Below are 16,657 nucleotides of genomic sequence, written 5' to 3' on the forward strand. Positions count from 1 at the left end.
GTACAGCCCCTGGCAGTTTGCCCTCTGAGCAAGTGATAAAGTCATTGAGGTAGTACCAACTAGCAGTCAACATTTTGGTGTAGGAATTGCTTGCTTCTTGGTGTAGGAATTAGTAATTACAAGCCCACTAGTATACGTGTGGCTTTTTTCTTATAAAGATACTTTATTTAGGGTGCTATGAAAAAATTCATAGAGGACTGCATGAACTGCTTCATGCCTCATGCAGCTGTTTATGGTACTAAATCCACTATGGATGTAGTGCATCATAGACTCAGACGGTGATCACATTGAACCCATTTGTCATTCTCTAATATGGAGAGGAACTAGCCATGGAAAACCTATCCTCTAGTTAAATTTATATGTAAGAGCATAAGAAAGGTGACAAACAAGTGGAGGCCTTTTGGTCCATTTGGCTCATTTGGTAGTAGCATATTCATCCCAACTCTTCCAGGTTGGGTTAGGTTGTCAGCTTAAACCACATGACTGGGTTGCTTGTTTGATACTCTTACAAGTCATTTGGTAAAAGATTCTGTCCAATTCTTGTTTTTTAATGCATTTCCTTGTAGTTTCCAGTTTAAGTTTCACTGTTCATTTGTGTTTACCAAATGTTATTGTTTCAATGTGTACAGTTTTAGAAATGCATTTTGTTTGGAGAGATCTGTGGCAATAACATAAATCTAAAACTCCCAAGTGATTTATATAATGCTGGTAAATGTCTTCAAAATGCCTATAGTATCTCAATAGCTAGCAGCTATATCACCTTACAGCTCATAACTGGCAACCCACTGAAGCTCAGCAGGTGTGAGCCTGGGCAGTACCAGGATGGAAGACCTTCTGGGAAAGCAAACATTCCTGCTGGAAGAGGTGTTAGTTGGGCCACTTGGGGGTGCTTATCTGGCAGACTGTATGGGTCCTAATGCACCAGTATAGTGACGGGGACACTATACTGTAGAAAGGCACCATCCTGGGCATGAGATGTAAAACTGAGGTCCTGACCCTCTGCAGTCATTAAAAATCCCAGAGCGTCTCTCGAAAAGAAACATCCTGGCCAAATTTCCCATGGGCCTTTACCAGTCATGGCCTCCTAATAACCCCATCTATGAATTGACTTCATCACTCTTCTCCTCCCATCTGATAGCTGATGTATGGTGAGCGTACTGGCACACTATAGCTGTCGTTGTAAGAAATTATTATTGTATCATGTCAGTTGTAGGATTTTCCAGTAAGTTGGAATGTTTTGGTATTCCATTTTGAGCCACAGTCCCTGATAAATAGGCTCTGGCTTGCCCTAATAACATTGTAAGCACAGACACAAATGCTTTTAAAAACCAAGTGATATTTGTTCTTTTAGCACTGCATTGGGTATAATAGAGTGGTTAATCTTTTACCTTGTGTCCCCTGGGGTTGCAGAGGAGGTCTGAAAACTAATGAAGCTCTTAAGCTGTACACAGGGCCAAAAAGAACATAGATTTCCTACCACTGCAGAATCAAAAAAAGAGGGAAAAATTGTGCTGAATTTCAAGTTATGTCATCAAATTATTTCTATGTGCATGTACATTATTTCTATATGCATCTGCATGAGCAAATTTAAAAATGTCAAAATATTCAACACTTAAAACAGTAATGCATACTTTAAAAACACTGTGCTGGAATGCATTTAGCTATTTCTATAATTACTTTAAAGCTAAAAGCTACATTAACAATTAGCTTCTCAATGTATCATTTATCAGAACTGTCACTAGATTTTAGAAGGAACTATTTTGCCCTTAGTGTATCAGATGCATTGTTCTGTAGAAATAAAATGCCAGTGCAACTACAAGGTACTTTGGGAACTATTTCCCAAGGTCAGTGACAGTACTTACTCTATACCATATGGGCAGTCTTTCTTTTTTTTTAAAAATAGAACAAAATAAAAATAAAATAGTATTGTACATAATTTAATTACAAACCTACAATACACACTATCCTCACAACAGTAACTTCATTTGTTAATCAGAGGCTTTGCGTTCTCATATTATGTTTTTCTCTTCAGAATGCCTATATTAAAAGATGTAGATTGTCTTTACCTGAATTTATTCTCCTCTGTAGTTGAGGTTATTCGTTTTGCAGGTGTGGTTTAAGGAATCCCTGTTTTCCTGTTAGCAGTGCTTGAAGTTTAACCTATTTTGTGATTGCTTTCTTGCTATCTTTCTTGGATCTGACAAAAGTCCCAATCCCCCAATGATTCTTTCTTTTTCTTTCTTCTTTCTTTTTGTTATTTTGAGGCTGTCTAAATGCGTTTTGCACTTTTTTATGTGTTATCAGTGGTGGAAGTAAACACATTTTACAAACCTATTACAGGTTTAATCATTTGATATTTTTCATTTGCTTTTGATCAGCTCATGATTCTTCTTCATTCCAGTTTTGCTGGATTATTATCCATTTCAGTTGTGTGTTTTTCATACTTCTATAAAGTCCTCATTTTGCATGTAACAAGTCATCTGCATCCACATTCACAACTGATATTCACAGCATTGTGTCCTTGCTTCAGAGTTTCTGTATTCAGAAAAAAATGTCAGCTATGCTGTAAATTGAATATTTAATTGCTGTTTTGTGGAGTTAAGTTTCTGCAAATAGACGTCCCACTTTTCCAGTGACCATATGGACCATATGACATTTTAACCTTGTAGCCTACAGGAATATAATGACACGTAATTTACCTATACACAGTAAGCTCAGACTTGCTTTGTGAGAATGTCACGAATGCTGCAGAGCAAAGTTTTTATTTCTTCTGAATGACGATAACAAGGCACATTGCAGGTTTTTTTTCCCCCCAGGATAATGTTGACTCAGCCATCTCAGGCACTTCTGCATCATACGACAGCTTCTGAAACCAAACCCCCTGTCACATGAGCCAGCCGCACATAGACTAGCGGCCTTGTGTGTGCTGACATTGTGCTTTGCTTTGTGAGATATGCTCAGACTTGCTTGTCTCTTTCAAGGCACAGAATAGAGAGCTGGCTGTAAATGCACTAAGTTTTCACATTACTATCTATTATCAGTAGAGACCATCTGTATTGATACTAGTTTGCAAGATAGCTGGCAGTTGATCAGAGCTGTGAAAAGAAGAAGCCAAATCAATACGAAGCTAATACACTGAATGGTATAGCGTGTTATCACAGCACAGTTCCTGTTACTTGCCGATAACAGAGGCATCAACCTGCCCAATATAAGGCTGAATCCATGGGTCAAAATATTGTATTGATACAAAGACAACTTTGTTTTGTTTGGTTTTCCTTCAGATCCTGCAACTGCTAAGCTCCACTCACAAGCCCACAAGCCTGTTATAGAAAAGAAATGGGTATTTATAAGTGATTGCAATGCAGAAGCAGTAGGAATTATTGTATTCTGTGTTCTTTGAATGATTAAACTGTGCTTAACAGGGAAAACCTGTGATTTTATTTATTATCCACATTGTTTTCTGTAGCCAACATCATCCATATACATCTTAAGAGGAAAAGGAATTCCATTATCTTTTACATAACCTAAAGTTTTCTCACTACTAACTTGTGACAGCAGTACACTACCATTGTTGACAGCAGTATGATATACAGTTGCCACTAACAGCTATAGCCAGAAAAAAAGTATCTTTAATTGGTAATGTTATTCTTACTTTAGCCTTATTATTTACTATTTTTAATTTATTGTTTTAAATATCACTGAAGTTCCTTTCAGCTTTCAAGATTCAAGCTGCAGCTTATGAATTCAGAATTCTGCAATTGTAATTGTGATTATTGAAGGTACTATTTCCGCTTGAAAATAATCATCAGAAATATAAAACATTTTTGCGGGGACTTAGTTGAAAATTATTCTTCATGAAATACAAGTCTCCCCCCAGTTTGTGTGCATGTGTGTTATGGATACAAGATATCCCTGTATCACACACTGATGTCACACTGGGTATTTGAAGTGACTCCACATTTCCCTCCCAGAGAAAACATATGGTACCTCTGTGAACAACATGTTACAGCATTCTGCATGAATGTTATAAATAAACATGGCGTTTGTTCCATTCATAAGTTCTTGAGTTGCTACCACCGTTCATTAGTTTCAATGCAGTTTAGAGGAAGGTTACTGCAGGGTAGAAAATCCAACACTGGGGATATGATGAGTTACCAAAGCACTCCAGTCTCTGGGCCTGATGCCAGAATTGAAAACTTACTGGTGAAATTATGTTTTTTTGATGAATTGAGTGCTTGTTAACTGTCAGGACCTGACAGAAGCCTTCTGTCTAACTCTGGAACAGGTGTAGCCTAAGCAAAAAAAAAACATATGCTAGTGTTGTCCACTTTGAAGAACTAACATCTATAGAGATTGATCCTCATTTATTTTTGTTACCAGTTAAATTCTAACACTGCAACATGATACATAAGGCCTTCATTCTATTCCTACCAATTTTGCATCTATAGTATAACATTTTAGTGAAGCCCAGTGACCTTCTGAGGTTTGACAATTAAAAATGTATATGTCAAACAGTTTTCCTTTAGTATAAAAATAGACCTCACAGGATACGTTGTTAGCACACTCACAAAAAATCTCACTAAGCGAATGTTATTAAAAGCCAGCTTTGCATACGAAGCTCAGCAAATCTGCATGCACTGCATTTCATTGATGGATCATGTGTCTGTAAGGTAGCAGTAGCAGTATGCCACTGGGGAATCTGTGACTCACGATACACTGCAGGGTTAAGACCGCTGCTGGCTGCCATCACTGTAGGAGGTATTAGGAGCCTGCTCTAGAGATGTGACCTCACAGCTGCTGCTATCCCATCTATCCCAGTGGACACCACGACTCAGTAGAGTGGCTTTATGAACAGCAAGCAGATAAACAGAGAAAACATTCTTATAAATGTTATAAATATTTCCGTCACAAAACAGGGCTGCACTTGTGTGAATTTTATTACATATCCTAATTGGCAGAGAGCGCTAGGAACAAAGCATGATGCTGCTTTTGTTCTCGGTTTAGTTTGGGAAACCTCTGTTCCCAGTTGAGCAGGTGTCAAATGTTGTATCTGAGGTCACCACTTGCTTGGTTTGTTGCAGTAATTGACTGGAGCTGATATACAGTACGTTTACACCTTGCAGGGCCTTCTTTACTTGTTTTTTTTAACTTATTTTTTTTAAGCTGAAATCGATGAGATTATGAGGACGGGAACACATAGAGCATTGTCTGCTCATTAAAGAGAGGCTTGCTCAGAAGGGAAAGAACTGAAGGCTTCAAGACAAGGCTGCAACTGGCAATTAACTTCAGTTCCTTTCCAGGCAAAGCTTTGTGTTTTTTATTTCTTTTAGATGTATTTCTGCTGGAAAAAAAGAGTGCATATGATAGAGTTTTTGAATAAATGTTCATGATTGGGAGCACCTTTCAAACATATGACATCTCAATTTAAAGAATGGAGAAAAAATGTTTTAAATAAACAACAGCAACTTTTGAATGCTTGTAAAAGTATGTATGTGGTTATATGGTTATCCCATAAATTGAGTATATGCTCTATAACCAAACGTTGTTATTAGTAGTAGTAGTAGTAGTAGTTGAGAAACAGTTCTTAATATATTTATATGTAACATAGTCTACTACATGTACTGTAACATGCAAGTCATTGTCCAGAACACGTTACTTTAAGAAAATGGTTCGTTGCAGCTAAATTCTACATTGTTGTGGTGTTTAAGATCTTTTGTACATGGGTGCTTTTTGTACACAGGCGTGAACACCCGACCAGACACCCGAAGGTGGCTCCACAGCTGAAAAGTTGTGTTTCTTTTCTTCTCTTTTCAGCATAGAATAAACCTTTGCTTGGTCCTTTGCAGCCTACGCATGATGATGCAGCTACCTAATTGTACCAGTTATACGGATGACTATATTTGGAGTCACAGGAGTATACACCCTCAACTTATGTAGGAGAAGGTTATGAGTACCCTCATAGCTGATTTGCTATTTTTTCTTCTTAAAATTCTGCACAGAGAATTCCTTGAATTTTGATGTTTACAGAAATGTACATGTTCCTAGGCTACCTTCTTAGACTACTGTATATTATTGCAAAACTAATAAAATAGAATACAGAGAGCAGGCTGACATCTCAGTGAAAGCAAGCTTCCTTCTTGCCAGTGGAGCAGCATTACAGTAATGAAATTGGCCCCATAAAGTGTACAATTTATGTGGTGCAGCAGTTTTAAATGAGAAATGCAGGGACAAGGATGTAATCAGAGTGCAAAAGGTGGGCAAACTGGCTGCTAACAGTCATAATTTAGCTGTGAAAAATGCTTTACTTCTGCACTTTGGCTTTGCAATGCAAGACATATGCTTCCAAGAGAGAGAATTGCTTACAGTGCACAAACCAAATGATACAGCACTGTACATATCTGGATCTTTCTAAGGGAATGCTTGCAAATGTGCAGAAAAATCACCCCTTCTAGATCAGAGGTAGGGCAGATTTTTGTCACGTTTCAATGAAATTGTCAAATATATTATCTGTGTCTATCTATGTAGGTTGCTGTCTATCTAGATAAAACAATTTCATTAATCACATAGCAGTGTGGCTACTTTAGAGATGAATTCCTTTTTAACATCATACATGTTTGATTTATATATTTTTCTTATTTTATTTTATACGTTTTTATATAATAGAATCCATTTTTTGCCATTTCAAGAGAACATTTATTTTTTATGGTATATGAAACTTGTTTTGAACAAGTTCAAGTTAATGTATTTAGGTTTCCACATTTTGTCTTTCTAAATGGTATTAGATCCTCTTGAAATATTTTTAAAAATTCAGATCGACAGCTAATAAGCTTCAATTTTTACAGTGCCCCCAAGAGCAACCTGGGAAATAATAAGAGTAAGGGCCTCAGGCCTAGCAGTACATTTATACATTTATTCACTTTTGCAGTATAATTGAATTTTTCCTGTATTGCATTCCAGAGGGATGGTGATAAATTGGAAGCCAAAAAGATTTTTTTTTCTTTAACCCATAAATGACTGAAATTTATAACAAGTTTATGCTTGCAGTTTTTAATTGTTCATGTGATAAATAGTTTTCATCTATACAGTGTCTTCAAAGGGATATTTTCTTTAGTGGGGGTAGGGGCCTGTGCGAGGAGTTCTCATTGTAGAACGTTTTTTTATCGTTAATAGGAAACTGAACAATTGCAAACGAGAGGAGGTCCATCCACCTTGTTTGGTAGTTAGCAGCTAATTAATCTGTGGATCTCATCGAGATGTTTCTTGAAGGAAGGCAGGGTATCTGCTTCAACAGCATGGCTGGGTAGCTTATTGCAAACTTTGTCATGAAAGATTACGATAAGCTAGTAGGTGAAACTTTGAGCGTTTTTCCCAAACTTTGCTGATTATAATTAATTTGAGCACTTAATATAAAAATCTATCTGGATGATGGCCAAATCTGAAATGCACAAATGCAGTCTAGCATATAAATCCTTCTGGAGTCTTTTCATGGCCCATGCAGTTTCTTCAAGTTACTGTATGGGCCATGAGGAATGTGAGTGGTTAATCAAATCGGTGCATAGTTGGTACTCAGCTTCCTGTATGAATCATCACTGAATGAACAGAGGTGCATTTACCACATAGAACCACCAGGTGCCTCTTAGAGCACTGAAGTATTTTACACTTTTAAAGCATTTTATATACAAAAAAATTAAATCTTTATACTTGCACTTCTGTTTATCATCTTATTTGGGGAAGATTACATGTGTCCATGCATAGGTTGGACGTCAATAGGTTACAACTATTGACAGGTTACTGTTTACCCATTATGAAAGCAGATCTTCCCTTTATCTTAGCTATACAATTTATAGATTCTTACCTTGGACATTTATAGTACCTTTCCCTTACAAAGTGATGTGCAGACAACACCATAGGGCTCCCGGGGCCATTTGGCCTGTATAATGCAAGTTGTAAGAGAAAGGCTGTACTAGTTGTTGGAAACTGTTATTGATTTTCAAGATGCTTGGCCAATCTGCACAGTTCCCCGATCACCCTCTAGCTATTAAAATTGACTTTCAGTAGTTACAGCACTGTTAAAACTTGACAAAAATAATTTCAACTGTTAATTTTAATGGGAACTGCATTTTCATTTCTTGGTGCACAATGAAAAACATCATTGTTTGCTATAGTTGGGATCCTCAAATTATTACCTTGGAATGAACATGGCTGCTAAAATATCCTGATCACTGTTGGATTCTTGCCTTCTCATCTCATTTGAGCTTTGTAATAAATAAAGGTGTTTCAAGTAGCTGGAAGTCTTTTTATTAGAATAATTAATTTTAAATCCACATAAAATGTCCAAAATGGTCCTGACTTGTTTTGCAATCCAGATTATAAGTGGTTAAGGTATTTCTGTACTATGTGCAATATACTTACAGTATGTAGGTGTCATCTGAGAGATTGTAATGTTATTTTAATCAAGGTAAAGTATGATATTTATTTATTTAAAGATGCATTTAGATGCAAACCATTAAAACCTTGGTCATCTGACCTAGTGATTTAGACCAAGTAACAATTTAAATGGACTTCTGCAAAGCTGCATATAAGCAGGCACGTGGAGAATCAAGGGGTCACAAATTGACTTTTTCACAGTCTGTACAATGCAACAACTATCTTGTCAATAAAATTAGGCATGATCTGATGAGCTTGATAAGCCTGCTACATTTTAAATAAAAAGCACTGTGGCATGTATAATGTAAAGGGATTTTTGATTAGCTTAGCCTGTGTAGGTTGCTACTACTAAAAAGTGCTCAGATTCAAAAAGTGTCTGCTTTTGCTTTTGTGATCTGTCCATGGTGCTGATTTTTCTTTTAAATAGTTCACACATGAGGATCTGCTGTAATTCGAACAGGGAAATAGTTCTGCAGTTCGAGCTTTTCATATACAAAATTGTGCTGTCATAAACCCAGATTTTATTCACACTGTACAAAAGCAGAAAGCTCTCAGTGGCATGTGATTTATGCACAGAAACACCAGAGGGTTAGCACCTTACATATTTACCTCACACTACAACAACAGAAAGTGCTTTACAAAAAGGATCAGTTCAAAACAAACAACAATTTTCCTATATATTGCTGAGGGAATTGGGGAAACTATTCCGGAAGTTCGGAAAAAGGTTTTTCACTAAGCTGAAAACGTATAACCAATGGTTGCAACTGATCAAAACATATGAGTTTCAGCTTATGCACAAACAAAGACTGTATGTATTTGTCTAGCTTGAAACCATGTTCCTAAAGCCCTCCTGTGCAATGCTGCCTTCCCTGCAAGTTTTTATGTACTTTTCTTTTCATCTCCCCACCTTATTAAGCTATGGAGCCATTCCTGTTTCATTTTCCACTGCTATTCCACAAGGATTTCATCTAGACCAAAGTTTGTGATCCAGCTTGTTTGAGAACTTAACATTGCAGTAATGGGACTACAGCTTGATCTCTCACACCAGGATTCCTCGATCAAATTCTGTAATGCAAACGTGCCTATCTAATAAGTTAGTGTAATTATCATCCTGGAGGAATGCACAGCCCTGTTTTTAGCTCACCCAGTGAAGAGCATTCCTCTCCTTGCTTTCAAAGAAGCGTGTCGATTAATTAATCGCCAGCTAATTTAATTTCCAAAAAAGTAATAACTTGTTTAAGCGTGAATAAAGACTGACAAGGCAAAGTTCTAATCTGCCCAAAGTTTAATTAGACTCAGCAAGGTTTTTCTAACAGCAGACCTGGGTCAGAGGGGTGGGGGGGAGGATGCACAGGGCAGATTGCCTGTTTGTTGAAGTCAAGGGTGCTGGTCTGGACTGGACAGCTGTCCACTTCGCACTAAAACAAATGTGCCTGTCATGTGTCGAGAGGCCGAGCTCACTCCCCATGAGCTACACAACACCTGTCATTTTCAGGTAATTGAGGACTTAGCTTTTTTTACCCTTGTGTTTAAAGCTCGCTGTTTGAAATCAATTCTAGGAGCGCATTATCAGGAGGCTAAGGTCTGAACGCATTAATTTTTTTTTGGCAATGCAAATTTCTTGACATAACTAATGCTCTTTATTAATTCACCAGCACATGATGAGATGAGGTGTTGTGAATGATTTTAATAACTTAGATCCAAAATTAGACTGATTAATTTTTTAATTTTGGATGTAAATCAAAATGGTGATGCACAAGGCCTTGTTAAAAGATTCATGTTTGTCTTTTTTTGTGTGTGTCTGGTTTTATGGTACACACTTAAAATAAGCTGAAGGCTGCATGTTTTAATACAACAGTGCCCTGCACTATGAAATGTGTAATACAAAACATGAAATAATATTAAGATAAAAAATACCATGTACAAAATGCATACAGGATTCTGCAGTGCATCCTTTTTCAGTTTGAGTCTTACTACGGTTTCTTCTCTGAAGGATAACTTGAATCTCAGAGGCTTTTTATTTTCAAGCAGAAGCCAGACTTGTATATATACTTGTAAAGGTAAGAAAGGAGAAAACTGACTAAATGATGTGTCTTAGTAGAGAGTCAGATGTAGAAATCTGTCAGAAATGCGTATACACCAGTGTCACCATATCTACATAAATACTAGTAGGCACAAAAACAACAACTTCAATCTACAAATATGTATTTAATACAACACTTGAAATGCATTTTAGAGAATATCAAGCAGTCAGCTTTACAAAATATTAAGTCAAATTTAAAGAAATAATATACTAATAGCATAATAATCACTGAAGATCTTTTTAGATACTTTATCAATGGCGTTTAAAATTCAAAATTTCTTACAGCCTCACTAAGGTACACCATATTCCAACTCAAGGAGTAAAACATGCCTAATAGTCTCCCCTCTTTACACAGGACTACTGCAGAATGTGTCAGATACCATCTTGAAATCATTTCCATTTTATTACTCCGTCATCTTTCCAAGCAGGGTCTGCAGAAATCCAATTAGCTTTAAAAAAGTGTTTCCCTTAAATCCAGGAAGAACCCCTGAGGTTAACTGGAACTACTTGGAAGTAAAGATAAAACTGTTAAATTAAGAGCAGAAGGCCCCATCCACTTAAAAGCCTTTGCCGGCTAATAAGCTATCCTTGAATATGGAGTATCTTCTCTCACCATACCAGACTCCATTTTTTCCCACTGTGGAGTATAATTTCTGCCCTCCACAACATAGTTGTCTAAGCCAGGAACTCCATATTTAACAAGCATAAACCCAGCTGAGATTTAGGTGCATATAAGAGGATCTAAAATTGAACTTCAGGTTTCTGGAGTGATTTAGGTACAATCAAAGGTCTGGTGGGGCCGTATGAAACGAAGACTTTGTGCAGCATTTTCTGAAGATGCAAGATGAGCACAACAGGAGTTTAACTAGACAAAAAAAAAAGGAAGAAAAAGGTCTCATGGCCATGTGAATGTGACTTGCAGTAACTCAATTGGACCATGGTTGATACTGGGGAGAAATTTTAAATCCTGTTGTCAAAACCCACTATAAACAATTAACATTTATTTTGAAAATAAACAACATATTGAGTTTTGAAAATTATAAATGTGACCCAATTTTTATTGAAAATTCAGACACTCTGTGCTGTCCAGTGCAAAAATTCCTTGTGTTGGAATTCCTTAACTGAAAAACTCCATTAATGGAGTGACCAAATATGTGACTACATTCAGAGTAAAACATGTAATTACTTACCTTGCTGTTCAAACTAAATTTGTTTATTTATTTCTCCACACTGCCAATGTTTCAAACAAAGCATCAGCTTCAGACGTGTGCATTTTGGTGTGCCTCGCAATGTACTGACAGAGCCTGATGCATACTGACTTTTGCCAAATTCCCATGCACGCTATAAAAGTCCTGTAAAAACATCTCCTAGGTCCTGAAATGGTCCCCCTATGCTGTGAAGACAAAATAAAATTATTTTTTTATTTCTGAAATTGGATCTAAAGCTCCAATGGGAAAGGTTTGTGCAAGTTCAAAATCCAGCTTTTCATCTAAAGGCAATGATATGTAGCGATCACTTGGAAAGTTAAGCTCTAGAAAGTTCCAGAAGGTCTATTTATATAAATATAAAAAAAAACATTAAAAATACAAATTAAGTACAATTACATACAGTTCAGCACAATTAGATTGGATTCACTCATGATGAAAGACTTGCCTTGTGGAAAAAGCAGGACTCACTGTCGTCTGAACAAGTGCTGTGTGGTTCTTTGCCGGGAGAATCTTTAGACAGGGTGTAATAACAGAAGAGTGAACTGTGAAATTAATGTTTTTTGATTTAAACAGGATACAGAATTGGGTCCCCACAATCCTTCTGTGGGTATCTGCGTCCCCCTTTATTAATTTACCTGCACTTCTAAAAAAAGACAATTAGAATCTGACTTTGACAATTTCATTTCTTTGATACTTCTTAAATACACTATAAAATTTTTGTTCTGTTATATTTAAGGAATTGTTTAATGTTCATTCATAACCGTTTAAAATGGAATCATAGTCCATGCACCAGCAAGCTCTCATACTATTAAACAGTTCAGGCTTAGGAAAGTAAATTGAGTATTAAGGCTGTGCTTCCAATGTTTAATTGATATTGAGTTTATTTTGTTTTGAATTAAGTTCATGGTTTGTATAACTAACAATTTATGTAACGTCAGTTTACTTTAGATATTGCCACCCTCCAGTGACCTGCAATAGTCCTTTTTTTCCCTCCCATTTTCCTCCTATTGTACCATGGTCTTTTTTTGCTGTCAGTTAAACTACACCATTCATACTACAAATAAAATGTTTCTTTGATCTGAAAATAGAAACAGCTGATTACACATTGCACTGATGAATATCTTCTAAAATGTGAAACCAGTGGAGTACAGAAATAATACAACCCAAAGAGGAATATATTTTCACATAACTGAAACTAAAGCTCCTGTTATTTTAGAGTATGTAGCAATTTACCCTCTATGACATGGCAGCATGCAACAACTGATAATCTTAAATTTCTTGTAGTCATATATTTTTTAATGTTTATAAATTTGTGAGATTTCATCAGCACATCCTAAGCTGCAGTTTCTGTAATATATGAATCTGAAGTTTCCAGTGAATATATTAATTCTTATGTGCACCTAAGGCTTCCAGAAGTGAAATAGCAATTTTAAAACATTCTGCTTATCACCATGGCAAAATCCAATAAAATTACATTATTAGCATCACATCTATCAGCTTGGTGTTATCAACTTGGACACCTTTTAATAAACTCTGAAGATAAAGGCTCTAATTAGCATGCTATCCCTTGTAATCATTTTATTACAACCTATCATTCTGAGAGACGTTCACGTTGGGGGTTCTACTGTACAAAACTGGGGAACATTTACGTTCTGTGCTAATTAGGTAAATTCAGTTAGAGGTAAGAATGGAATTGATGTGATAAGAAGCTGTTTTTCCTTGACTAGTATACAGAAACGTTATTGGTAGGACCTAATATGCAAACTTCCACTGTTTTTGTTAAACTTAGCAGGGTTAATCAATGGTTAACTGCTGTTCATCGGCAGTAAGTGGTGCATTAAAAGATAGAAGCACTGCAGACCTCCAGATGTCCCACAAAAATGAATTGTGGTTCCTTTTTTGGTTTATGAATAACAACCACATGTATATTAAAGTCATTTGCTAGCTTTATTTTCGGGAGCTGAGCACTATGATGAGTGTTTGAATTATTAGATCACAAAGAACATATGTAAATCATTAGGACTTCTAAAACAATTAGTACAGAAGTGCCAGTTTAGCTAACAAATAAGGGATGAAAACACCTGGGCAGAGAGTAGTCTTTAATTACTAGAGATAATATTTTATAATTTTGGAAAATATATTTAACAATTGTTTAAGATTTAAATGGCAGCTAAAATGTCTGTATTACATGTGGATACTGAGAACCATACAGCCATGTTCCTTTGGCATACCCACTTGTCAGAGCCATTGATTGTTTGACATGCTGCACAGTGCACAGTACTGAACAGGGTATATTATCAACTGGAGGAGCATTGTGTCTCTTGCTGGTTGTGACGAGTTGTAGGAGATAAAAGGTGAAAATCCCCTTGCCAAATAATGCTTCCACTCTTGCACTAGCTGCTCTGTGCCAGATGGGCACCACCAACTGGGAAGTCGCTAGTGACATGACCCAGGCTCATACGACTCAACCTGAACTCTGAGTGAATCCATTTACTAGTTCAGTGACTCAGATCCCTCTAAGAATATTTTTAAAACTCATTTAAGCTAGCGGTTGAAATTTAAACTTTAAGGGATGTTGTGCACGCCATGTTTTTTTAACCCAATGTGTATTTTGTGACTCATCTCTGATGTAATTAACCATAGGCTGGTTTCTCTCAGAGGTCTCCTTGATCAGACGTAGCAATTCAGCGACATATGACATTAAGAATGCATGTAATATTATGAAATAACTGGGATACCAAAAACCCTTTCTGAATTCAGGAATGGGACTGTCAATCGAAACTGACAGTTTGCACTTGGGTGCAGAGATAAGCCTATTTGTGGATACAAAATGCATACTCTGTACACCAACTCTCATAGAAATGCACACACAATGAAAACACAACAAGATTTATGGAAATGTACTGATAATTGATCTAAAATCAATCTTTACTGACTTTAGTGACTTCATTTTTTGTCTTTTTACCAGTGATTCAAAATAGCTTTAGATTTAAAAAAATCATATCCTATCTTACTTGGGGCTGAATTAATCAGTTCTCCATTGAAAATGAGTGTTTATTCTGCCTCTTGAATAAAGGGTCAGGTGACTTTTTCTCTTCAGTAAGCTTAGAATTACGTGAGTTTTTTTGCTGCTTAAACTTAAAGTGCCTTTGGGTTTGACATTATACAGGACATAAATAGCCTGGGGAATTGTAATTCTTATATCGTTACCCATTATTCTCAGATAGTAATCCCCTTGCACCCAAACATTGTAATAGTTACCTGTCAGAGATCCAGCCAAATAATTGTGGCACAATATTGCCTATCATAATAAAAACAAATTTAACATCACCGGTGTGCATGCCTCTTTTATTTAAATCTGTTATCTATTTGCATTTATTGCAACACACTATTGTAATATCCCATGCTTATGTGTTTAATAAAGAGTTCCTGTATTTGTTAGCGTAATGATGTAGCCATTGGGGTGCTGAGTTTTGTATTTTTGTAAATTTGTCTATATGTGTATTTAATACTACAAATCTGATTTTAAAAAGTTTTGTACTTGCATGTCAATTATTCAGCATTGCAATGTTGTTAAGAGCAAAATGTATTTATTATAATTTATTATGTAAGATACATTTCAGTCAATAAATGTAGCTATGGCTACATGTGTATGCAAGAAAATTCCAATTTTATTGATATTTTATATTTTTGTGTTTTAACTTTTTTTAGCATATATTTTCTTGAATTTAATCTTAGTTGTTCTTTCCTTGTGTCTTCCCTGGAGACATTAATGATATTATAACTGATTTAAAGTCAGTTTATGTTCATTCTCAGCTTGCTATAACATGGCTTTGATATGTGATATTGATACAAATGTTATCACATGATATATGAACAAGTAATAGGTTTATTCCATGCTGAAAAGAGAAGAAAGAGAACACAATGGTTTGGACGTGGAGCCTTCTTCAGGTGTGAGCACCTCACACCTATTATATTAAAATTAAACTTTTTGAACTCAAGCTTAAATCAGTCTGCCAAAGATTTAACCTTCAAAGCTGATGAAAGTCTCATTTTATTTTACATTTACTGCTTATGTTCAACAAAAGAGACATGGTACCGCTTTTATGCTGGATGTGTATTTTAAACTCAAGTAGGGATTCTTTGCCTAAAGAGTCAGTCCTTAGGTACCAGGTAATGAATTTAAATTATTCATGAAGTCAGGGCATTTTGTACGTTTGGGAAATAACTGCTTTCCAAAATGTCTGGTTTTCCCCCCTAGAACCAAAGAATAATCTAATGTCATGCATAAGGAAGAAAGGTTATTTTCCGCATATACATTGATATTTTAACCTAAAGATTCTGACCTTCTGAGATTAATCTGTGATTCACATTTATAGACATGTACAAGAATCTTACATCAAGAAGACTCTACCTTTGTATACAATTACCATGAGATTAACTGACACAATGTTTACTGAACATACAGTGACAAGTAATTTTATGTGTGTGGACCTCATTCATTGTTTGTTATACTACCTGAACTACAATTTTGAGGTACTTGTGCTTAACATTTTCCTTAAAACATTTAAGTAGACAATTACACCACAGGTGCTGCTTGCTGAGTGAATTAAATTGTAATGCTAGACCATTATATAATTATATTTGCTTGATTATCTTGTATTCCCAAAACCTGAATTCATTTTTGATGTGCAAGACCTGCAACATTAGTCAAAGCGAGCAATTTATAACTACATGGAATGCCTTTTCTTTGAAAAGTTAGAAAAGGTGTTAAATGACTCAGCGTGGATTGTGTGAACAACATTCTTGAACTGTTAGAAGATTGGATTACCTGATTGTAGCCATTACTAAACACATTCTTTTTTTCAGTTATATCACCACTTTAGAACTGTGTTTGAAAACTAACAATAATAAATGGGTGCATGTTTTCCATTTTATA

The 16,657-nt window shown here is 35.9% G+C and overlaps 1 protein-coding gene across 1 annotated transcript in view; it reads left to right on the plus strand.

Annotated features, from left to right (window-relative positions):
• The window catches only part of LOC148821273 (protocadherin-1-like), a 174,087-nt gene that overhangs the window by 149,116 nt on the left and 8,314 nt on the right, over nucleotides 1-16,657 (plus strand). The window lies entirely within an intron of this gene.

This window comes from Atractosteus spatula, chromosome 14, assembly GCF_055471065.1.
Source record: "Atractosteus spatula isolate fAtrSpa1 chromosome 14, fAtrSpa1.hap1, whole genome shotgun sequence".
In the NCBI taxonomy this organism is placed as follows: domain Eukaryota; kingdom Metazoa; phylum Chordata; class Actinopteri; order Semionotiformes; family Lepisosteidae; genus Atractosteus; species Atractosteus spatula.